A 24,286-nucleotide genomic window follows, 5' to 3' on the forward strand; every position below is an offset into this window, starting at 1 on the left:
TGGAAGGTTCTGCCATATGGGTGGATCCTCCCCAACCCCCTGAGGGAAGGCAACACTGCAGACGTGCAAAATGCCCAGCTCCCTCCTGTCAGGGGCCAGATTCAGCATCCTTGGATAGGAAAAGCCTGGATCTCTGGATCTCGTAAAGATGGGCCAGGCCCAGGGGCAGAGGTCCAGACAATGGCTCAGAGACAGGGAAAGGTGTGTATGTGTGTGCTGTGTGCACACTTGCTAATGCCAGGCTTCCAGTGGTGGCATGTCCCTGCCTGCTGAGATGAGATGAAAGGGAGAGAGTCTAGAAGGGAATGTGAGTGACACTCTGAGGAGTAGGTGCGAATAAGTGGAATATTCTACAAAATGCCTGGGTCCTGCCAGACAGTGGGTACCCTGAGGAGGAGGGAGTTGCAAGCTGCAGGTGGAGACTGTTTCCTTCCTCAATACCTGCTGTCCATGTGGAGAGTAGCAACCTTTGGGGACATCTTCTGGCTTCAAGGAGAGGTGAGACAACACAGAAGGGTAGACTGAGGAAGTTGGAGGAGAAAGGACAATAAACACTGCTTCAGTGACCTCCCCAAGCTCTGGCATCATTCATGCCTCCCAGAACCAGCCAGGCAGCCAAGCATTCGTGTGTCAATTTATTAAGCAGCTTCTCTGTGCAAGGAGCTCCGCTTGGAGCTGTGGGTGTAGATGGATAAGACATGTCCTCTGCCTTTAGGAGGCTCTCTCTGAAGAAAGACAGACCTTACTTTGGCTTCACTTCTGCTCTCCACACCATCCAACAGCAGACTCCTGGGCTAAGCCCCAAGGCATCTTCTTCCTCCCTGGCCATTTTTGGCCATGACTGCACTGGCTCCTGCCTCTGTCATCAAATTGCCTATCAGCTCTCTGAGGTCACACAGGAACAGTGCTCACCAGAATTCTTTTTTTTTTTTTTTTTTTTTTTTTTGAGACAGAGTCTTGCTCTGTCGCCCAGGCTGGAGTACAGTGGCGCAATCTCGGCTCACTGCAACCTCCGTCTCCCGGGTTCACGCCATTCTCCTGCCTCAGCCTCTCCGAGTAGCTGGGACTACAGGCGCCCGCCACCACGCCCGGCTACTTTTTTTGTATTTTTAGTAGAGACGGGGTTTCACCGTGGTCTCGATCTCCTGACCTCGTGATCCACCCGCCTCGGCCTCCCAAAGTGCTGGGATTACAAGCGTGAGCCACCGCGCCCGGCCCAGAATTCTTAATTCTTGCTAGGTTTCTTGTTTTTTTTGTTTGTTTGTTTTTTGTTTTTTTTTGAGACAGGGTCTCACTCTGTCACCCAGGCTGGAGTGCAGTAGCATGATCACAGCTCAGTGAAGCCTCAACCTCCCAGGCTCGAGTGATCCTCCCCACATCAGCCTCTGAAGGAGCTAGAAGCACAGGCACATGCCACTACACTTGGCTAATTTTGTTATGTTTTTATTTTTGTAGAGACAGGGCTTCCTTAGGCTGCCCAGGCTGGTCTCAAACTCCTGGGCTTAAAGGATCCTCTGTCTCGGCCTCCCTAAGTATTGGGATTACAGGCATGAGCCACTATGCCTGGCGTCTTGCTGGTTTCTTGACACCCACCCAGCTGAAACATTCGGCCCTCAGCCATAAAATTGTCTCTTGAGCGGGCCGGGCGCGGTGGCTCACGCTTGTAATCCCAGCACTTTGGGAGGCCGAGGCGGGCGGATCACGAGGTCAGGAGATCGAGACCACGGTGAAACCCCGTCTCTACTAAAAATACAAAACATTAGCCGGGCGTGGTGGCGGGCGCCTGTAGTCCCAGCTACTCGGAGAGGCTGAGGCAGGAGAATGGCATGAACCCCGGAGGCGGAGCTTGCAGTGAGCCGAGATTGCGCCACTGCACTCCAGCCTGGGCGACAGAGCGAGACTCCGTCTCAAAAAAAAAAAAAAAAAAAAATTGTCTCTTGAGCTTGCCACTGTGATCAGGCTACTCCAAGACTCACTGTTTGTCTGTGATCCTACTATCTTCCAGATCAAATACACCTTTCAGCCTGGAAAGCCACCACCTGCTTGCCTACTGGTGACCTGAAGAACCTGCAGTGGCTCCCTGTTGCTTATCAGATACAATGTGAAATTTTGGGGCTATTTTCCAGGTCCCTCCCACATGTTTCAAGCACTTATTATTGCCCAACAGTGTCCCTTCCTATCCCCAGCACACAAGTGTTTGTAATATAACTCTCTACATCTGAACAAGAATGAAGACCTTTTTAAGGGAATCATTTTGATGTTTATAGTTGATTTATTCAACAAACATTTACTGAATAACTGCTATGTGCCAGGTACCATGACAGGTACTAAGACAGTTTTGATGGTGACTAGGGCAAACATACCTGCTCTGGGGGAGCCCATGAGCTAGCAGGGAGGACAGGCACTAATGATGAAAATAGAATGTGTTGGCCGGGTGCAGTGGCTCATGACTGTAATCCCAGAACTTCGGGAGGCCGAGGGGCGGGGGTGGATCACCTGAGGTCAGAAGTTTGAGACCAGCCTGGGCAACGTGGCAAAACCCCATCTCTACTAAAAATACAAAAATTAGCTGGGCATGGTGGCACATGCCTGTAGTCTCAGCTACTCGGGAGGCTGAGGCAGGAAATTGCTTGAATCTGGGAGGCGGAGGCTGCGGTAAGCCTAGATCACGCCACTGCACTCCAGCCTGGGCAACACAGTGAGACTCCATCTCAAAATAAATAAATAAATAAATAAGAAAATAGAATGTGGTGAGTTGTCAGATGGGACAATTTTGGGGTCCCTGAGAGTCCTGCTGAGCTGCATTTCCACTGTGGCCTCGTAGTTTTTTTTTTTTTTCCTGCCTGGGTTCTTCACAGAGCAGAGTGTGTCTTGCTAGGAGAGAATGGAGACTGCTCCAGGAGGATGTTCACATGGCAAACCCAAAAGGGCGCCAGCCCCCAATCTGTTCTTCCCATCATTGGTGAGGTCTCCCTCTTCCCAAATTCAGTGTCCTGTGGAAGTGACATGGGAAGCAGGGACAGAATTAAGTGTCTAAGAATTCCAAAAGCAAAAACCCTTTGGATGATGAAATTATGAAGGGCTGCAAAAAGCACTTCACAATTTCACCGTGTTAGAAAATATTAGCTCCCGCCCTCTCCAGAAAGCAGCTTTTTCTGTCTTGTTGGGTGTGATCTATTCTCTTCTGTTCTGACTAAATTGCTCATGACAGGTGGTGCTCCCATGTTTTTGAAACTTGTCCACGAATGAAGACTCTGACCCCTCATGCCGTTGTTTGACGTTGAGTCAGTGTTTAACCACTGTAATTGGCAGAAAAGTCTTCCAACTGTCTCACCAAGATGAGATGCTGCAAATTCCACCCTCTTGCTTGTCTGCTACCCTCTGCAGAATGGAGAAAACAAGGAAAAGTTATAAAGTATTCTCTACTCTGAATGCTCCATAAAAACTCCTACAAAACTGATATAAGTAAAAAGCCATTGGATTTGATAACCCTCACTCTAACTGTCAACATCCCCTATGGACAATTTTTAGAGCATGCAATAGGGGAAAGAAGAAGACATAGCGTTTGGGCATGTTTGGGTGCTCTCCAAGGGCCCTCTCCTGAATGGGGTTTTCTCCCCACTTGGTGCCTTTGTCACCAAGGCACATTGGGCTGAGGGTAACATTCCTCGTCGTGGAACTGGAATGGATCCCAAGAAGGCTGGGGCAGAGGGAGGATGTACATATGCAGCACAGCGGTAAAGCGTTCCTTTTTAGGTGTGCCTGGGAAAAGTGAAAGTGACTCAATTTCTAAAGGGAGAAAGGCATTGGAGAAAGAAGATTTTCTTTTTTTTCCTTTTTTCTTTTCTTTTTTTTTTTTTGAGAAGGAATCTTGCTCTGTCACCCAGGCTGGAGTGCAGTGGTGCAATCTCAGCTCACTGCAATCTCTGCCTCCCGGGTTCAAGCGATCCTCCTGCCTCAGCCTCCCAAGTAGCTGGGACTACAGGCTCATTCCACCACACCCAGCTAATTTTTTTGTACTTAGTAGAGATGGGGGTTTCACCATGTTGGCCAGGCTGGTCTCAAACTCCTGACCTCACGTGATCTGCCCCCCTTGGCCTCCCAAAGTGCTGGGATTACAGGCGTGAGCCATGGCGCCCAGCTGAGAAATAAAATTTTCAAAGGCTGCTGCACAAAGTTTGTGGAAGTTTCCTAAATCAAAGGGCAAATCCTTTCCTCTCTCCCTCCCTCCCTTTCTTCTTTCCTCCGTCCCTCTCTTCTTTACCTCTCGCTTTCTTGCTTTCCCTCAGAGTTGAAAACAGTGAGTCCCCGCAGAAGGATGTCTTTGTTCTTGCTGGAGTCCACAACCTGGAACACCCTTCCCCTTTTCTCTTCCAGGCGCAATCTTACCATCCTTTCAGCTAAAGTCTAAAGTCCTTTATGCCCCCTTCCCCATCCAGATAAGCTCTGGCTGAACTCTCATTTCTCCCAATTCCCATTTAATTCCACTAAACGATGTGGCTTGATATAATTACATAATGTCTCATGTTCTCCGGCTGTGTAACGCAGTACATGAGTCTTGTCTCCCCAACAAGGTTGTAAACGTCTGGAGGGCAGAGCCCAGGCCTTCCATCTGGGAGTCCCTCAGAACACTGAGCACAGGGCTGGGTGTGTAACAGGCCTTTATTGAGACCTTCACTTGCCTTTCGCCTCTCATTAAACATCAGAGAATTCATACTGGAGAAAACATTTATAAGTGTAATAAGTGTCATAAGCCTTTATTTGAGTGGAGTAATCATATTCTACAACATCAGAGAATTCCTACTGGAAAGGAACCTTGTGTCTGGCTATGTCGTGGGAGAGCCCTCAGGGGGAATTTGGAGGCTTGGAAGGCACACTTTACTCATACCATGGAACTCAATTACTTGAATGTAGTGACTGTGGGGAAACCTTCACTCAAGATGATATCCAACATCAGCAAGCACCTTAGAGAGGTGAAACTATGAATCTAAAGATTGTGAGACATCCTGGCATGGTGGCGCACGCCTGTAATCCCAACACTTTGGGAGGCCAAAGTGGGCAGATTACTTGAGCTCTCAGGAGTTCAAAACCAGCCTGGGCAACATAGTGGGAACCCATCTCTACAAAGAATTAAAAAGAAAAAAATGGCCGTGCATGGTGGTGTGCGCCTGTGATCCCAGCTAGTTGGGAGGCTGAGGTGGGAGGATCACTTGAGCCCAGGAGGTCAAGGGTCAAGGCTGCAGTGAGCCATGATCACACCACTGCACTCCAGCCTGGGTGACACAACAAGACCCTGTCTCAAAAAGAATGCGAGAAAGCCTCCTCTAAGATCTTCACCAACTAACACCAGAGAATCCACCTGAAAGCAAAGAACAGTGCTAGATGTTGGGGATACAATGGGGTGCAAAGCAGGCACAGTTCCTGTCTTCATGAAGCTTGTCTCTAGATCCATTTCCCAAAGGGATTGATACTTGGAGAGGAAACATTATAGACCCTGGGTACAATTGAAATATTACAGGCCAGAGATGGTGGCTCATGCCTGTAGTCCTAGCACTTTGGGAGGCTGAGATGGGAGGATCGCTTAAGGCCAGGAGTTCTAGACCAGCCTGGGCAACATAGCAAGTCCAAGAACAAAAGGGGAGGGGAGGGGAAGGGAGGGAAAGAGAAGGAAGGGGAAGGGAGGGGAGGGAGGGGGAGGGAAGTGAAGGAAAGGGAATATTACAAAACTTTGGCGAGGCACGGTGGCTCACACCTATAATCCCAGCACTTTGGGAGGCCAAGGTGGGCAGACTACTTGAGGTCAAGAGTTCAAGACCAGCCTGGCCAACGTGGTGAAACTGCGTCTCTACTAAAAATACAAAAATTAGCCAGGCTTGGTGTTTCAGGTGGCTGAGGCACGAGAATCACTTGAACCTGGGAGGGAGAGGTCACAGTGAGCTGAAATTGCACAGCTGCGCTCCAGCCTGGGCAACAGAGGGAGATCCGGTCTCAAAAAAATTTCTTTTGAGAAAAGAAATACTACAAAACTTTGATAAGCACCTTTTTCTTTTTCGAACCTGAAGCACTTCCATGTCTGATTTCCTTTGTCCCTGTCTCTTAATAGAGAAGAGAAGGGATGGCTGACCTAATGCATGTTACTGATGGAGAGGTGGAGCTGGAGGGGCTGCATCTCCAGTCCAGGGCATGCTGGCAGGCAGGGTAAGAACTCTTGTCCCTGGGGACCTTTATTTGATGAGCTGAGGACCATGCCAGGTACTAAGGGAGACCAAAGGTGAAATGGGAGGTCCTATCCCCTCACGTAGCTTACAGTCCAGTGAGGAAATGAACAGCTCCTTAAAGTACAGGAGCTACTTTAAATGGAGTGGATGTAAAACACAGCGGAGGCGCAGGAAAAGGAGGCCTATGTCCCTTTGGGGGAAGTAGGAAAGGCTTCACAGAGGAGGTATTGTTTGAGCTGAGATGTAAAGGATGAGGAGTTTGCCAGATAAACAAGTAAGGAGAGGGTGTTCCAGGTGGAAGAAACAGCACAGACAAGGGCATGGTGGTAAGAAAGGGCATGGCCTATTAAGGATGCTGGAGAAGTTCCATATGCAAACCCCTGGGGAGTGAGTGGGGAGACCAGGCTAGCCAGGCGGCTAGGCAAGGGCCAGATAGCATAAGGCCCTCGAGTGCCTTGCAAAGCAGTTCAGACTTCCCTGTAAACAATGGGGAACCAAATTTATTTCCTACAGCTGCTGTAAGAAACTACCATAAATGTAGTGGCTTAAAACAACCCAAATCCATTACCTTACAGCTCTAGGCTTAAGTCAACCTGTCGGCAGGGTTGTGTTTCATCTAGGGCTACTTGCATTTCTTGACTCCTATCCTTCTCCCACCTTCAAAGCCAGTAGTCACATCACTCTAATCTCTGCTTCCATAGTGACACACTCTGAAGCTCCTGCCTCCCTCTTCTAAGGACTCTTGTGGTTACATTGGTCCCATCAGATAATCCAGGATAATTTCTGCATCTCAAGATCTTTAACTTAGTCACATGTGCAAAATCCCTTTTGTCATGTAAAGTAACATATTCACAGGTTCCAGAGGTTAGGATATGGACGTCCTTGGGGGCCATTGTTCTGCTCACTACAGTAATCCTAGCACTTTGGGAGGCAGGTGGATCACCTGAGGTCAGGAGTTCGAGACCACCCTGACCAACATGGTGAAACTCTGTCTCTAGTAAAAACACAAAAATTAGCTGGGCGTGGTGGTGGGTGCCTGTAATCCCAGCTACTTGGGAGGCTGAGATGGGAGAATTGCTTGAACCTGGGAGGTGGAGGTTGCAGTGAGCCGAGGTTGCACCATTGCACTCCAGCCTAGGCAACAAGAGTGAAACTGTCTCAAAAAAAAAAAAAAAAAGATGGAGTCTCACTTTGTCACCCATGCTAGAGTGCAGTGGTGTGATCACAGCTCACTACAGCTTCCATCTCCCAGGCTCAGGTGATCTTCCCACCTCACCCTCCAGAGTAGCTGGGACTACAGGTGCGTACTACCATGCTGGCTATTTTTTTTTTTTGTAATTTTTGTAGGGATGGGGTCTTGCTATGTTGCCCAGGCTGTTCTCAAACTCCTGGACTCAAGCAATCTTCCTGCCTCAGCCTCCCAAAGTGCTAGGATTACAGTCATGAGCACTGCGCCAAGACCCTGCTTCCTCTCTGTTGGCATAGAGAAATGAGGTCTAGAAGCTTCCCATCTGTTCCCACTTTATGGTGGGATTCTGTCTGGGTGTTGGATAACATTAAAGAGTAGATGATATTTTGTTTTAGGCTTTCTTTCCTGAGATCTCTGAAACAACTGTTTAATTTGACATGGAGGCCAGTTAAAGACTTCGCAACATCTTACCCGTGCACCCAGTGCTTCTCAGAGTCAGTGGGCACCTGGTTCTGAATCCCTTGCTTCCCTAATACATTATACCTTCTATCTCTCCATTTCCTAGTACTAATGAATCTGAAGCTAGCAGAGTATCTTTCTCCCTCCTATTGATTTTTTCCTCTGGAGAACTCCCAAGGAGTAGGTATGGATCTCTTAGCAGTGGATCGGACCTGCAAGAAAATGTAGTAGGCTGTTCTTTTTTAAAAATTTTTTTATTATTTTATTATTATTATTTTTTGAGACAGAGTCTCTCTGCTACCCAAGCTGGAGTGCAGTGGCATGATCTCGGTTCACTGCAATCTCCGCCTTCCGAGTTCAAGCAATTCTCGGGCCTCAGCCTTCTGAGTAGCTGGGATTACAGGTGTGCGCCACCATGCCTGGCTAATTTTTTGTATTTGTAGTAGAGACAGGGTTTCACCATGTTGGCCAGGCTGGTCTCGAACTCCTGACCTCAGGTGATCCACCCACCTCAGCCTCCCAAAGTGCTGGGATTACAGGCATGAGTCACTGTGCCCGGCTGTAGGCTGTTCTTTTTGTTTTTTGGGTTTGGTTTGGTTTTGAGACAGAGTCTCGTTCTGTCATCCAGGCTGGAGTGCAGTGGCACAATCTTGGCTCACTGCAACCTCCACCTCCCAGGTTCAAGGGATCCTTCCACCTCAGCCTCCCAAGTAGCTTGGACTACAGGTGCGTGCCACCAGGCCTGGCTAATTTTTTTTTTTTTTTTTTTTTTTTTTTTTTTGTAGAGACGGGGTCTGTCATGTTGCCCAGACTGGTCTTGAACTTCTGGGCTCAAGCAATCCATTTGCCTCAGCCTCCCAAAGTGCTGGGATTGCAGGCATGAGCCACGGTACCCAGCCATTAGGCTGTTCTTACATCGCTATAAAGAAATACCTGAGACTGGATAACGTATAAAGAAAAGAGTTTAATTGGTTCACAGTTCTGCAGGCTGTACAGGAAGCACGTCAACAGCATCTGCTCCTCTTCTAGGGAGGCCTCAGGAAGCTTTTACTCATTGTAGAAGGTGAAGTGGGAGCAGGCATGTCACATGGCAAAAGTAAGAGCAAGACAGTGAGTGATGGGGGTGGGGGTGGCAGGGGGTGGCGCCACATATTTTGAAACAACCAGATCGAGAGAACACACTCACTGAGGCGAGGACAGCACCAAGCCATGAGGGATCTGCTCCCATGACCCCAATATCTCCCATCAGGCTCCACTTCCAATACTGGGGATTATATCTGAACATGAGATTTGGAGAGGACATCTAAGCTATATCAGTAAGGTTTCCAGACAAAATACGGAACACCTTGTTAAATTTGAATTTCAGATAAACAGTGAATAATTTTAGTACAGGTTGAGTATCCCTTATCCAAATGCTTGGAACCAGAAGTGCTTTGGATTTCAGATTATTTTGTCAGGGATACTCAACCTGTACAAGTATATCCCAAATATTACTATACGTTGAGTGCTACTTTGTTAACCAGATTATTTGATTAACGAGAACACTCCATTCCCTAACTTCACCAAATAATACTTTACTCTATGTTCTCTAGTGCAGCCTATAAGGCAGACTGTTATTCAAGCCCTGAAAGTTCCAGTACCTTCTTACAGATGACTTTGTAGTAATACAGGTAAGAGAAGAAAGGCTATGATTCTAAAGGAATAGGGGAGCAGCCTAAAGTCAGAAGAGTGGGGACTGGTCTCTCTTATTTCATAACATAGATTCTTCTACTGCCCAGCTCTGAGATTCAGATAGGCTTAGCTCCTGCTCTAGATTTCACCTGCCCTTTCATTAATGAACAGCATCATGCCCCCACCCCATGACCTAAGGACCACCAGGAGACCCATTCTGTTTAAGTACATTGAGGTTTTGTTGTTGTTGTTGTTGTTTAAAACAAGGTGTTGGCCGGGCGCGGTGGCTCACGCTTGTAATCCCAGCACTTTGGGAGGCCGAGGCGGGCGGATCACGAGGTCAGGAGATCGAGACCACGGTGAAACCCCATCTCTACTAAAAATACAAAAAATTAGCCGGGCGTGGTGGCGGGCGCCTGTAGTCCCAGCTACTCAGAGAGGCTGAGGCAGGAGAATGGCATGAACCCAGGGGGCGGAGCTTGCAGTGAGCCGAGATTGCGCCACTGCACTCCAGCCTGGGTGACAGAGCGAGACTCTGTCTCAAAAAAAAAAAAAAAAAAACAAAAAAAAACAAGGTGTTGCCCAGGTGCAGTGGCTCATGCCTGTAATCTCAACACTCTGGGAAGCCGAGGTGGGAGAATTGCTTGAGCACAGGAGTTCAAGAACAGCCTGGGGAACATAGTGAGACTGCCATTCCTACAGAAAATTTAAAAATTCACTTGAGGTCAGGAGTTCAAGACCAGCCTGGCCAACATGGTGAAACCCCGACTCTACTAAAAAAACAATACAGAAATTAGCTGGTTGCCATGGTGCATGCCAGTAGTCCCAGCTACTCGGCAGGCTGAGGCAGAAGAATTGCTTGAATCCGGGAGACGGAGGTTGCAGTGAGCCGAGATCACAACACTGTACTCCAGCCTGGGTGACAGAGCAAGACCCTGTCTCAGGAAGAAAAAAAAAAAGAGAGAAAGAGAGAGAAAAGAAAATTTAAAAATTACCTGGACTTGGTGGCACAGGCCTGTAGTCCCAGCTGCTCAGGAGGCTGCCGCAGGAGGATCACTTGAGCCTGGGAGGTCGAGGCTGCAGTGAACCGTGATTGTGTCACTGTACTCCAGCCTGAGTGACAGAGCAAGACTCTGCCTAAAATAAAAAATAAATGTACTATACAATACACACTCTATATTGCTGCCTTTGATATTTGACTAGAATAATGATGATGACTTTCCCATCTACCAGATGTGAATACAAAGTCTGTCTTTGGATTGGAGCATATATAATAATTTGTAGTAATCGCTGCTATGTTTAACTCTGCAAGGCCGCCACTATTGGCACTAAGGTTTGCTCAAGGCTTTTGGAGCAACCGCTATCCCATGTGATTCCCTCAATCTAAGAAAACTCCTTTTTTTTTACTTTCCTCAAGCCTTTGCTCTAAATTTCCCTTCTTGGTCTGCCGGGGCAGATACCTGAAGTCTTGCCCCATCTCTAGCAGAGACTCAGCCAATCAGGGCCTCGCCATGCAGTACTGGGGTATTTCCAGGCTGTTCTCCACTGCAGCATATTGTTCAGGCTGGTGCTCTCAGGTGGGGCTTGAGTTTGTTTCCTTCCTTTCTTTTCTTTTTTTTTTCTTTGTCTTTTTTGTTGTTGACAGAGTCTCACTCTGTCACCCAGGATAGAGTGCAGTGGCGTGATCTCGGCTCACTGCAACCTCTGCCTTCCAGGTTCAAGTGATTCTCGTGCCTCAGCCTACTGAGTAGCTGGGACTACAGGCGTGAACCACCACACCTGGCTAATTTTTGTATTTTTAGTAGAGATGGGGGTTTCATCATGTTGGTCAGGCTGGTCTCGAACTCCTGGCCTCAAGTGATCCACCCGCCTTGGCCTCTCAAAGTGCTGAGATTATAGGCATGAGCTACCGCTCCTGGCCGAGTTTTCAACATCAAAGTTGTGTAGGCATCTTATGGTGGCGATTTCTGACCTCACTTCATTTAAGCACCGTTTCAGAGACTTTAGATAATGCAAAAAATTATAACAGTTTATGATGCCCTAATCGAACTCTGGATATTATCCCCATGTAAATGAACTAACCCAGCCAGCCAAGGGCAGCAAGCCTAGCAGACTGGCCACAGGACACCAGTTCAGTCCTCAGGTGCACAAGGATTGTTTGTGTCTGCTTGCACCAACATTTACTTTTTAGGAAATGGTGGCCCTCAGGGGCCAGGGGAATTAATGACTTAATGCCTACAATCTCTAGGAATAACTTTCTCCAGATAAGGTCTCATTATCGTTAATTGTTATTATTACTGTTATTAACCCAACTCTTAGGAAAAGCTGCCACAGCTTTGTTAACGACCTCAGGTAAGGGGTTTAATTAACACCTCCTCTGAGTGCTGAGGCCTCAGGCACCATTTTACCGCCCCCACAACCAGGCTCCACCTCCTCTGAGCTCCGCCCATAGGCCTCTCCACCCACGGATCCTTCCATTCCCTACCAGAGCTGCTACACCATTCTCACACCTGCGAACCCCTCCCCCTCCCATTCCAGCCCCCTGGCTTCCCCTCCCCCAAAATCTCACCTGCCCCTCACATTCTTCCATTTGAATTTCCCACTCCTTTTCCCCAGTTACCTAGTCCCCCCAAACAGTTCTCAAGAGCTAAGTCTTTGGGGGATTACGAAAGTGAAGAGTGCATCCCTTGAGCCCCGCTGTCCCCCCTTGCAAGCCCCCTTTCCCTGCACTGCTTCCCAGCACTTCCATCCCATCTCATCTCCATGAGAGCTGCAGGGATTTTTCCTCAGGTGGTGAGGCCAGTTAGGTTGGTTGGCTGGTTTAGGGTTACAGAGCTTGGCACCAACTACCAGGCCCGTGCAGCTGCCTTCTTTAATTAATTAATTCCAATTTTTTTAAAAAACCATCTCAATTGGACCTCAGTGCATGCCTCTGGGGCATATGTCACATCAATTACAGACAACAATTAAGCTTGCTGCTTAAAAGGATTTGTGAGTCTCTTTAAAGACTCAAACACAATTTGGGCCTTGCTCCCTTAGATCCTAAGATCATTCTACTGGAGACAGAGCCTGAGGCAGAACCCCCAAAGGATGAATTGAGGGCTGCAACAGTCTGCTCTGAGATAGGAGGATAGGGAATTCTCTGGCTGCAGGTCTTTGCCCACACTACCTAACCCCAGGGTTCCTTTCTACGTTTGCTTAGGGATCCAGAAAGCCAAGCTATTGCAGGTGGGTGGTGGCCTTACTTCTCTGGGATAAGGCCAATTTCTCTCAAATTCAGAAGTCCACCTCTTTATTGTCCTACCCGACTGTCCTGCATGGATAAGGACGAATCTCAGGCCCTCTAAAAATAGGATGGGTATTGAGTTGACGTGTCTTTTTTTCCAGCAGTAGAGATGGTATATACAGGATATACATTTTCATCCCAGTGGTTTGAATTAGGCAAATGGTTAAAGATGTTACTCGAGGCACACAGATGATTTCCTTTTTTTTTCTTTTCTTTTCCTTTCCCTCTCTCTTTTTTTTTTTTTTTTGGCTCACTGCAACCTCTGCCTCCTGGGTTCAAGCGATTCTTCTGCCTCAGCCTCCTGAGTAGCTGGGACTACAGGTACGTGCCATCATACCCAGCTACCTTTTTTTTATTATTATTTTTTATTTTTAGTAGAGACAGGGTTTCACCATGTTGGCCAGGCTGGCCTCGAACTCCTGGGCTCAGGTGATCCACATGCCTTGGCCTCCCAAAGTGCTGGGATTATAGGCGTGAGCCACCGCGCACGGCACAGAGATGATTTCTTAATGGTCCTTCATCCCCACTTTGTGTTACACTTGGTAGCTGCTCAGGGAAAGCTTACAGATTGTTGAAGACGGGAGTTTGCACGCAGTTACAAATATTTTTCCAGGTGCAAAGCAAGTAGGCAAAAATGGGACTGGCCCAAAACCTTAGTCTTACTAACATTGCTCTCTACTCAACTGGAATTTAAAAAATATCAGTAGACCAGGTAAACATGCCTTTCCTTATCTATTTAACTCAGTTATTTATTGCGTATGTGAGTTGACACTAAATCACTTTGTCCTTTTATGTTTGCCAGAATCGTGGCTGTCCATTTGAGTCCAAACTTTCAGAGGGCAGAGACCGCATCTGCTCGATTTGCTTTGTATGGTATCCAGCAAAGGGCTGCAGTATGGTGTCATAGAGAAGTCCTGGACTTGGACCTTGGAGACCCAGATTTTAGTTCTTGCTGCTGTGTGGCCCTTAAAATCCAGACTGCATTTTTATTTGCTGTAAAACAAACAAAAACAAAACAAAACAAAACAAAACAAACAGCAAGGGGCCAGGCACAGTGGCTCACTCCTGCCTGTAATCCTAGCACTTTGGGAGGCTGAGGCAGGCAGATCCCTTGAGCCCAGGAATTCGAGACCAGCCTGGGCAACATGGCAAAACTCTGTCTCTACTAAAATACAAAAAAACTGAAGTGAGAGGATCACCTGAGCCTGGGGAGGTCGAGGCTGCAGTGAGCTGTGATCATGTCACAGGACTCCAGCCTGGGCAACAGAGTGAGACCCCATCTCATAAAAACAAAAACAAAAACAAAAACAAACAAGGGCCAGATCTCCCAGCACTTTGAGAGGCTGAGGCAGGAGGATAGCTTCAGCTCAGGAGTTGGGGACCAGCCTGGTCACATAGTGAGACCTTGTCTATACTAAAAATAAAAAAGAATTAGCCAGATGTGGTGGTGTGTGCCTATAGTCCCAGCCACTTGGGAGGCTGAGGTGGGATCACTTGAGCCCAAGAGGTCAAGGCTACAGTGAGCTACGATCACACCACTGCATTCTAGCTCGAGTGACAGAGTAAGAGCCTGTCTCAAGGAAAAAAAAAAAGAAAGGAAACAAACCAAAACCAAACAGTGGAAAACAGTGGGAACAACATTTTCTGTCCTTCACTCTCAGGATTGAGAGAAGGATTAAACGAAGTAATGCAGAAGAAAGATGTGTAGAAATTGCCACATAAATATGTTTTCTTTAACACTATAAAATGCATTTTGGTTTTTATGGGGTTTTTCATTTGTTTGGTTTTGTTTTTCTGAGACGGAATCTCACTCTGTCACCCAGGATGGAGTGCAGTGGCACGATCTCAGCTCACTGCAACCTCTGCCTCCCGGGTTCAAGTGATTCTCTTGCTGAGGCCTCCTGAGTAGCTGGGACTACAGGTGCCTGCCACCACGCCAGCTAATTTTTTGTATTTTTAATAGAGACAGGGTTTCACCATGTTGGCCAGGATGGTCTCGATCTCCTGACTTCGTGATCTGCCTGCCTTGGCCTCCCAAAGTGCTGGATTACAGGCGTGAGCCACTGCACCCGGCCCATGAAATGCATTTTGATGTTAACACCAGAGTAGTCAAAATTCAAATTCTGAGATGTTTCAAATGGAGAAGCTGATGTACAGGATTTGCTGCAATGCCCGCTGTCAGGACATGGGGGCAGTATTAGGGTAGAAGAAAGCTCTAGCTAAAACCAAACTTTAGACCTATGTGACATTGGCTATTCCAATGGCCTCCTTATCACTACAGCTGCACTCATATATCTGGCCTCTTACTACATACTCTTTTGTTCTTCTAGACATCCTGGCATTTTATTTATTTTATTTTATTTTATTTTATTTATTTATTTATTTATTTATTTATTTATTTATTTATTGAGGTGGAGTTTCGCTCTTGTTGCCCAGGCTGGAGTGCAGTGGCACAATCTCAGCTCACTGCAAGGGCCTCCCAGGTTCAAGCAATTCTCCTGTCTCAGCCTCCTGAAGTAGCTGAGATTACAGGTGCCCGCCACCACGCCTGGCTAATTTTTTTGTATTTTTAGTAGAGATGGGGTTTCTTTTCTCTTCTTTTTCCTCCCTCCCTCCCTCCCTCCCTTCCTTCCTTCGTCTCTCCTTCTTTCTTTCGAGATGGAGTCTTGCTCTGTCGCCTAGGCTGGAGTGCAGTGGTGTGATCTTGGCTCACTGCAACATCCATCTCTCAGGTTCAAGTGATTCTCCTGCCTCAGTCACCCAAGTAACTGGGATTACAGTTGTGTGCCACCACACCCGGCTAATTTTTGTATTTTTAGTAGAGATAGGGTTTCGCCATGTTGGCCAGGCTGGTCTCGAACTCCTGACCTCAGGTGATCCACCCACCTTGGCCTCCCAAAATGCTAGGATTACAGGTGTGAGCCACCGTGCCTGGTCCTGGCATTTATTTACTATTTACTAAAATTCAAGCAGGTCTGGTGGGAGGTGGGGGGCCACAGAGTGAAGGTGCCCATGGCCCATATCCCTTTAAGAATGAACATATACATACATTTGTGCATGCATGCATGTACATACACAAGCCCTATGATGAAAAGCCAAAAATCCAGCTTTCTGAGCTGTCTCCGGATACTGTCACTTAGAGATATGAGAAAAAGTGAGGAAAAAAACGGGAATCTGGGACAACTTTATTCATTCTGCAAAAGGGGCAGTTTCTTGTAGGAAGGGCTTAGGGATGATCTTTGCATAGTAATTCTTAGGAAAGGAATGAAATTGCAATGTATTAATGAACACAATCAAGTCTTTAGATTACAATCCTGGGTATCAGATCTGGAGGACCCTAACAGCCATACAATTCCCCCACTTTTATTTATTTATTTATTTGAGATGGAGTTTCACTGTGTCACCCAGGCTGGAGTACAGTGGCATGATCTCAGCTCACTGCAACCTCCGCCTCCCAGGTTCAAGCGATTCTCCTGCCTCAGCTGCCCCAGAGTAGCTGGGACTACAGGCATGCGCCACCACACCCAGCTAATTTTTGTATTTTTAGTAGAGACAGGGTTTCACCATGTTGGCCAGGCTGGTCTCAAACTCCTGACCTCAGGTCATCCACCTCCCTCGGCCTCCCAAAGTGCTGGGATTATAGGCATGAGGCGCCGCGCCCGGCCAGTCTCCCCTTTTTATAAAGCCTAAATGGTGAAACGATTGAGTAAAGGTCAAGTATGAGAACCTAGGAGGCCATGACCAGGGCTCTGGCTCCAAGTCTGGTACTGTAGGATGTGATATTAGTTAATGGGCAGGCAAGGAGCCATGGCCACTTACTCTGTATATGTACAGGTGGTAAAAACTATTATGCACTGGAGGTACATCCCTAGGAATTTAGGAAGTGAGGAAATGCAGTGAGCAGGGAGCTGGTATCAAGCTATCCTGTTCACTTTACCAGGAACCAGATATCTCTGCTGCTGTTTAAATTAAATGTGTGAAGGTTTTAAGAATTATCAAAATGTACAGAACTTTTAAATAAGAATTTTAAATTAAAAAACAGGTTCTGGGCTGGGCGCAGTGGCTCACTTCTGTAATCCCAGCACTTGGGGAGGCCGAGGTGGGCAGATCACCTGCGGTTGGGAGTTCGAGACCAGGCTGACCTACATGGTGAAACCCCATCTCTACTAAAAATACAAAATTAGCAGGGCGTGATGGCGCATGCCTGTAATCCCAGCTGGTTGGGAGGCTGACGCAGGAGAATTGCTTGGATCCAGGAGGCAGAGGTTGTGGTGAGCCGAGATTGCGCCATTGCACTCCAGCCTGGGCAAACTCCGCCTCAAACAAACAAAACAAAACAAAACAAAAACAAACAAACAAACAAACAAAAAACAGGTTCTGGCCAGGCACAGTGGCTCACGCCTGTAATCCTAGCACTTTGAGAGGCTGAGGCCAGCAGATTGCTTGAGTTCTGGAGTTCAAAACCAGCATGGGCAACATGGCAAAACCTCATCTCTACAAAAAAATACAAAAATTAGTTAGGCATAGTGGCATGCACCTGTGGTCCCCAGCTACTCGGGAGGCTGAGGTTGGAAGATTGCTTGAGCCCAGGAGGTTGAGGCTGTAGCGAGTTATGACAGCGCCTCTGCACTCTAGCATGGGTGACAGAAGGAGACCCTGTCTCAAAAACAAAACAAAACAAAACAAAACAACAACAACAAAAAAACCCCCAAAAAGAAAAAACAGGGTTCTGTTGCTTTCTGCCCACTGCCTTAATGAATAAAAGTTAGTGAAGAACTGTCCAAGGCCAGGAAACCAGGATGACAGAAGCCCAGTCTTCCAATCAGGTCAGAGGTAGGAGCTAAATGTTGCCTTCAATGACTGCCAAGCTGCAGTGTCAGCAGCTGAACAAGAGAGGCACTGGAACTAGCCCTCTTATGGTCTGTCAAGTGGTAACATTGGTTGGCAGCCCTCACCCCTTCCCTGAGACAGATGTCTGAGGAGAAAGAGGTAAAGGAGGGCGGGCAGAGGAACTGGAATCTCCAGAAAGGGACCTTGCTAGCCCTGAGGCCCTAGGCCCTCCAAAGCACCAGATCACAGAGGCAAGTCCCGGGCTTCTGAGGAGAGAAAGAAAGAAAGAAGAAGGAAAGAAACATTAAATAAAGGAGATGGAGAAGTAGAACTGAATGTTAGAATTATTCTCCATCACATGCTAAGGGCACCTATTTTCACTACATGGTAATAAATGGCGGATTCTCAGAGTAGGCCTGTCAAAGCCTCTGAAAGACCAGCAGGCTGGGAGTCAGGGAGCCTGGGGCCTGCTTTGGCTCTGTTGTTTACTGAGCTGGGTGACTTTGCCTGAGCCATTAAACATTCCTTGGCCTGAATTTCCTTCATTGGGAATAATATCTGTCCTGTCTGCCTTGCAGGGTTGTTGGAAGATCTGATGAGATAATGGACATAAGTCCGGATGCGATGGCTCACGCCTGTAACCCCAGCACTTTGGGAGGCTGATGCGGGCAGATCGCCTGAGGTCAGGAGTTTGAGACCAGCCTGGCCAACATGGCGGAAACCCCATCTCTACTAAAAATAAAAAAATTAGCTGGGCGTGGTGGTGCGTGTCTGTAATCCCAGCTACTCTGGAGGCTGAGGCGGGAGAATCACTTGAACCCAGGAGGCAGAGGTTTCAGTGGGCCGAGATAGCGCCACTGCACTCCAGCCTGGACGAGAAGAGCAAGACTTTGTCTCAAAAAAAAAAAAAAAAGAAAAAGAAAAAGAAAAAGAGATAATGGACATAAGCTCCCTGCAAAAACCATACTTAGTTACTAGGAATCCTTCAGAGAGTTGGCCTGTGGGTGGAGAGTCACAGACACTGGGAAAGTCACCTCATTCATTAGCCATCACTCTGCACACCCCTCTTCCAAGCTGGATAGCTCTGACTAGCAGAGGGTGGGGAACGGATCAAATGTCTAAGAAGGCAAAGTGAGACACTGACCTCACCGAGATGTCCCAGGCTCACCAGCCCCTATGGATACCATGTTCTTTCTCACATTGAATCTGTCTCTCCTTTTATTACTTCTGCTTATTTCCTCCTGTTCTACCTGAAGATTTTCTCTCTACCTGCTGAAATATGGTATTGTTTTTAGTGTTTATTCACTGAAAAAAACTCATTATTGAAAAACATGACCTAAAGTCGCCAAAATTATCCCTGGTGTCCAGAGACCAAATGTAATAAAAGTCAAGCATCTGTTTTTGGAAGGGGTCAAGGACAGAGTCAGCTCTTGGACCTCTTTGCTTAGAAAGTTTCAATCTTTTCCCTAACCTTGTCCCAGACTCAGGTCATCTTACTCCCTGCAAGATTTTGGGTCACAGGAGTAGGGTGCTTGTTGGAGTCCATTTTGTGTTGCTGTAACAGAATACCACAGACTGGGTAATTTAAAAAGAATAGAAATTTATTTCTTACAGTTCTGGAGGCTGGGAAATCCAATATCAAGGTGCCCTCATCTGGTGTGGGTCTTCTTGCTGCATCATCCCCTAGCAGAAGGCAGGAGGGCAAGAGAGTACATGAGAGAGCAACAGAGCAAAGGGGTCCAAACTAGATTTTATAACAGGCCCACTTTTGAGATAACTAACCCACTGTTTATTTTTTAAATTAATTAATTAATTATTATTATTTGTTGAGACAGAGCCTCACTCTGTCACCCAAGCTGGAGTGCAATGACGCGATCTCAGCTCACTGCAACCTCTGCCTCCCAGGTTCAAGCTACTCTCATGCCTCAGCCTCCTGAGTAGCTAGAGTAACAGGTGCATGCCACCACGCCCAGCTAATTTTTTTTTTTGTATTTTTAGTAGAGACGGGTTTCACCATGTTGGCCAGGCTGGTCTCAAACTCCTGGCCTCAAGTGATCTGCCTGCCTTGGCCTCCCAAACTGCTGGGATTACAGGCATGAGCCACTGTGCCTGGCCTAGAGATAACTAACGCACTGTTTATGATATTAATCCATTCATGAAGGCAGAGCCCTCATGACCTAATAAACTCTTATTAGGCCCCAGTTTCCAACACTTTTGCATTGGGATTATTAAGTTTCCAACATTTGAACTTTGGGGGACACATTCAAACCATAGCAGTGCTATTTTAGGGAAAAGTAGCTGCATGTGTATTGAAAATGTCAGCCAGGTATGGTGCCTCATACCTGTAATCCCATTACTTTGGGAGGCTGAGGTGGGAGGACTGCTTGAGCCCAAGAGTTTGAGACCAACCTGGGGAACATAGGGAGACCTTGTCTCTACAAAAATTTAAAAATCATCCAGGTGAGGCAGCACACTCCTATAGTCCCAGCTACTCCAGAGGCTGAAGTGGGAGGCTCATGTGAGCGTGGTAGGAGGAGGCTGCAGTGAGCTGTGATCATGCTACTGCGCTCCAGCCTGAGTGACAGAGTGAGACCCTGTCTCAAATAAGAAAAAAAAAGAAAAAGAAAATGTTTATGTGCTATTGGGGTCAGCCTTAGTGCAAGAACATTAGTTAAGTGTGCTTTTAACAATGGAAGGAGTTCCAATTAAGATAGGATTTGGACAACTTCAGGTAAGTTTGGTTTATGGTGGGAAAGGGAACCCTGACCTCGGAGTTGCTGTCTTGGGTCTTTTCCATCCCAGGCCTACACCTTGCCAGGTTCATTTCCTCTCCCTGTACCCTAAACACTTTCAATTATGGACACTCTCTCGGCTCTGAACTCGGATAAATGCTACCTTGTTAGCTAATAGTACCATTGAGTATATTAATGATTAATAGCTAATTAGTCATAATACTGTAATACAATGGAGGCTTCCTTTACCGCAGCAGCTGTAGGTCTCAAGCACACACATCCCCTTCCCTATTCCTGGCCAAGGACAGGCGAGGCTCTAAATCTGTTTTTCTGAGCACCCTGGCAATCTCGAAACTGTTCAGTTTTTAGCGGTCCCATTCATACGGCGAATGACCACTACTGCTTGCATGCTGCCGAGCTGACTTCTGTCCTCCGTCACTCCCACTGCCCTCCAAGAAGAACAAGGAGGTCAGCAGTCGTTAAGTTTTTATTCAAAGTCTCTTCTAAATCGACCCACTTTTCTACTTTGGCCCCTTTCTTCACTTTACCTTCCCCCATTCTAACCCGCGCCTGTTTTGTGGAATCCCACAGCAGCCCCTGCTACAACCCCCCGCACTGTTCGCTTTGGCTTCCTTTCAGCAACCACGCCCCCCGATCCGCGGAGAGCGCCGCGCATGCGCAGCTCTCGCCTTTACCTGGGCGCCCGGGAGTGGGCGGAGTGGGAGAAGGCGGGGGCGGCGCGGGGAGCCGGCGGTTATCTGGGCGGCGGAGCGCTCACAATGTGGCAGGAGGCAGAAAAGGTGCGCCCGGGCCGGCCCGAGGGCTGCGCATGCGCGCCGTCGCTCCCAGCGGCCGGGATGCCGAGGGGGCGGGCGGAGGGAGGTGTCGGGATCCCTGTTGGGCGGGGGGGGGGCGGCGAGGAAAGGGGCCGCGGGCGCGCGCGCGCGTCCTCGCCGCCGCTCGTCTCCCTCCCTGCCCCCTCCGGCACACACATCCACACACGCACACCCCCTCCCCTGCCGCCCGCCCCGCGCTGCCCGCCCCGCCGGCCCCGCTCGCCCTCGCGCGCTGGGAAGGGAGTCGCGAGACGTCGGAGCGGCGGCCACGTAGCGCTGCGGCGGCGGCGGCAGCGGCAGCGGCCGAGGCCGGGTCTGAGGAGCGGCCCTGAGGACAGACGTTGGGCAGGGGGGAGGGGCCGGCCCAGCCGGCGGTTGTGACTGGAACGCCGCGGCTGCAGGCCCCCGCCGCAGGGATGGACCGCCGAGGCGGCGGCCGGGGCGGCGGAGGCGGAGGCGGCCGGCCCGGGTGAGTAAGGGCCCCTTCCCCCACGCACTCGCCACTGCCGCGGCGGCGCCCCCGGCAGCCCTTCCTCTCCGCCGCCCGCGGGGCCGGCCCGGGCTCCGGGGGCCGGCGTAACCCTTCGCCGAGGCAGCTGCGTGCGCTAGGCCGGAGCAGCCCCCATCCGGCTGGGAGGCCCCAGGCGCTGAGCTCCTCAGGCACCCAGCTTGGGCTGGGGGCGCCCCGCTCCTGCCCTTTCGCACCCTTCCTCCTGGACCCGGGCTTGGCTGCAGTTTTGCAGCGGGTCCGCTCGCCCCGAGGCCTGAGGGGAGGCTGGGGCGGCACGGGTTAGCGGGCCGAGGGGAGGTTTGCACCGGTCCTCCTGTGAGCGTTCTCCTGCCCTGCAGCTGGTGGCTTGCACACTACCTCCCCCGCCCTGCGGTTGCACCCAAACCTCCAACCCCCGGGAGTATTGTGCCGCCAGCAGATAAAATGCGTCTGATGTACACCCGCCACCGGCAGCCCCACACTCACCCCAGTGGGTAATGCAGACCTTTCTCCACCCCCACCTCCTCCTCCCCTCCAATCAGGCTCTGCTGAAGATTCTTAGATCGGAGACACCAAAGGTAGTGACACCCCCGTTACATCTCCATGTAACATGTTCATTGTCGAGGGATATCTCCAGTAGAAATGATAAATGCCCCGCCTCACCTCGAAGTCTGTCTTCAGGATTCTAGACCTTCTCTGAAAAGGTCCAGCTTTGATCACAACTAGAGCATCCCTCCCCCACAACACACAGACACACTGATAGACTCACTCACTTCCTGATTGCGAAGCAGCCCCTGTCACCGCGGATCCATTGTCAGAAATGGCTTGTGCCAATCAAAGGAATGTGCTTGTGCCTTTGGAGAAGGGTGCTTTCCACATCCACGTTTTCGGGGTGTTCCTGCGTGAGTCTGCCTTTGCCCCCAGATTGTCCCCGTGTTCAAGCATCATTATCATAGCGTATCCCTTACATGCATCTCCCGTGGACCCTCAGGAACACCTGAGTGATGCTTTTTTCTCAGTTGATTAGATATGGTGTGTGCAAGTTTCTCCTATTTTGTTGTGTTTGGGATCTATGATGAAGGCATAATGTATTCGTAGGGTAGTATTCAGGAAAGAATGTGTATTTTTTTTTTTTTTTTCCAGAGGATGGCCAGGCCCGTATTGTTCTGGGAATGGCAACTAGCACATGCTTTGTTGACAACATGTGTGTGCTTAGGGATTGAGGAGCTGCTGTTGCTGGGATGTGTGGTGTCTGAGCTGAATACAGGTGATGTTGTCGAGTGGGGCTGTTTTGTGAGTGGGGCTTGACACTGTGATTGTCAGTGGTGGCAGGCAGCTTGGTTGTTTATAGCAGGACCGTGCACAGTATTCAGATAGATAATATCTTTAGTATAATTTTGTTTAAACTGTTCCCTAAGTTTTAGTGATCCTGGAACTGACTTCAGTGCTTAGTAATCTTTGGGGTCATGGAAGTCTTTAGAACCGTCTTCTCCATTAAATAGACGCATAATTTTGTATGTCACTACAGTTAACTTGAAGCTGGTCCTGGGATTTCAGGTTAAGATCTATGTTACGCAAAAGTGAAAGGAACTTGCGTTGTGTGTTTTGTTTAGTTGGTTAGTTTTTTTTTAAAGGATTAGAGTTACATTGTCTGGCCCTGAGCAATAAACAACAAAGTAGCTTATGCATGTAACCTTGTGTTTTGTTCTTTGATTAGGATAAGTTAGGTATTTGTAAATTATCATTTCCTTGTCTTCCTGTAAAAAGGAAATGTATGTGAGAGTCTTTCAGAAAAAGTTAAAACTAGAGTCAAAATAATTTGTTTAGACTTGACGAATTGGTAATGTATGTTCCTGGCACCAGATTCTAAATGTAACAGATTTCAACAGCAAAGTCCAAGGTCTGTTTTATAATGCCTATACTGAATCTTTATGTGTTGGCTGAAGTCGATCTGATCTCTTAAAAGAAGGCTATATCATTCTCATAGCGGTGTACCTGCTCCATAAAAAGGATTTTTTTTCAACTTTGTTAACTGTGATTTCATGTCTTAATGGCAATGGTGCCATCAAAGTCATTCATTTTGAAATTTTGTTTTAATGGAAGGATTTTAATTGTGGTTAGGGAATTCAGCCTCCATATATAGAATCTGGAACCGAGGATGAACCTTGTACCATTCTGTCAATAAGCAGGTGACAAATATCAGCTATTTTTGTTTAAATTACTCTGCATCCAGCTTTTGCCTTTCGGTCGTATTGCAATCAAGACATATTTATTCCAGCTTGTGACAGTGTTGGTATGGATAGTAACTTTAAGCACAGTACCGGCTCTCTCGGAGCTTACGATTCTGCCATTATTTTTCACTTAAAAGAATCCTTTGAGACCTTCATATTTTTTGCATTTGGGGGGTTCTGAGAAGCTAAGGAATTTATGATATTAAGTGACAGTTTGGAAGGCAAAGGAGCCTTGGAATCTTGCCTGTAGAACTTGTTCCATACACCTGAAGAATAGCATTTATTCTACTAATTATGCAGCGTACCCTATAAGTTTGAAAGCATGCTGAAGTTGAAAATATTGC

At 48.1% G+C, this 24,286-nt stretch overlaps 1 protein-coding gene and 1 long non-coding RNA gene across 4 annotated transcripts in view; one reads left to right on the forward strand and one right to left on the reverse strand.

Moving 5' to 3' along the window:
• Positions 1–3,198: 3,198 nt before the first annotated feature.
• On the reverse strand, positions 3,199–22,227 carry LOC116474669 (uncharacterized). The gene is made up of 5 exons (XR_004249731.2): positions 22,198–22,227; positions 19,266–19,336; positions 10,533–10,674; positions 7,879–8,078; positions 3,199–3,381 (listed from the first exon to the last, which is right to left on the reverse strand). It is a non-coding gene; the product is annotated as an uncharacterized LOC116474669 (long non-coding RNA).
• Positions 21,366–24,286, forward strand: part of ZNF652 (zinc finger protein 652) — a 76,310-nt gene continuing 73,389 nt past the window's right edge. For all 3 annotated transcript variants that reach the window (XR_009215143.1, XM_032163310.2, XM_058445055.1), the window contains exon 1: positions 21,366–21,690. The gene's annotated coding sequence lies outside the window, so the exon portion shown is untranslated. The remainder of the gene's footprint in view (positions 21,691–24,286) is intronic.

The sequence above is a fragment of the Hylobates moloch genome, unplaced genomic scaffold (genome assembly GCF_009828535.3).
Source record: "Hylobates moloch isolate HMO894 unplaced genomic scaffold, HMol_V3 SCAFFOLD_10, whole genome shotgun sequence".
Lineage (NCBI taxonomy): Eukaryota > Metazoa > Chordata > Mammalia > Primates > Hylobatidae > Hylobates > Hylobates moloch.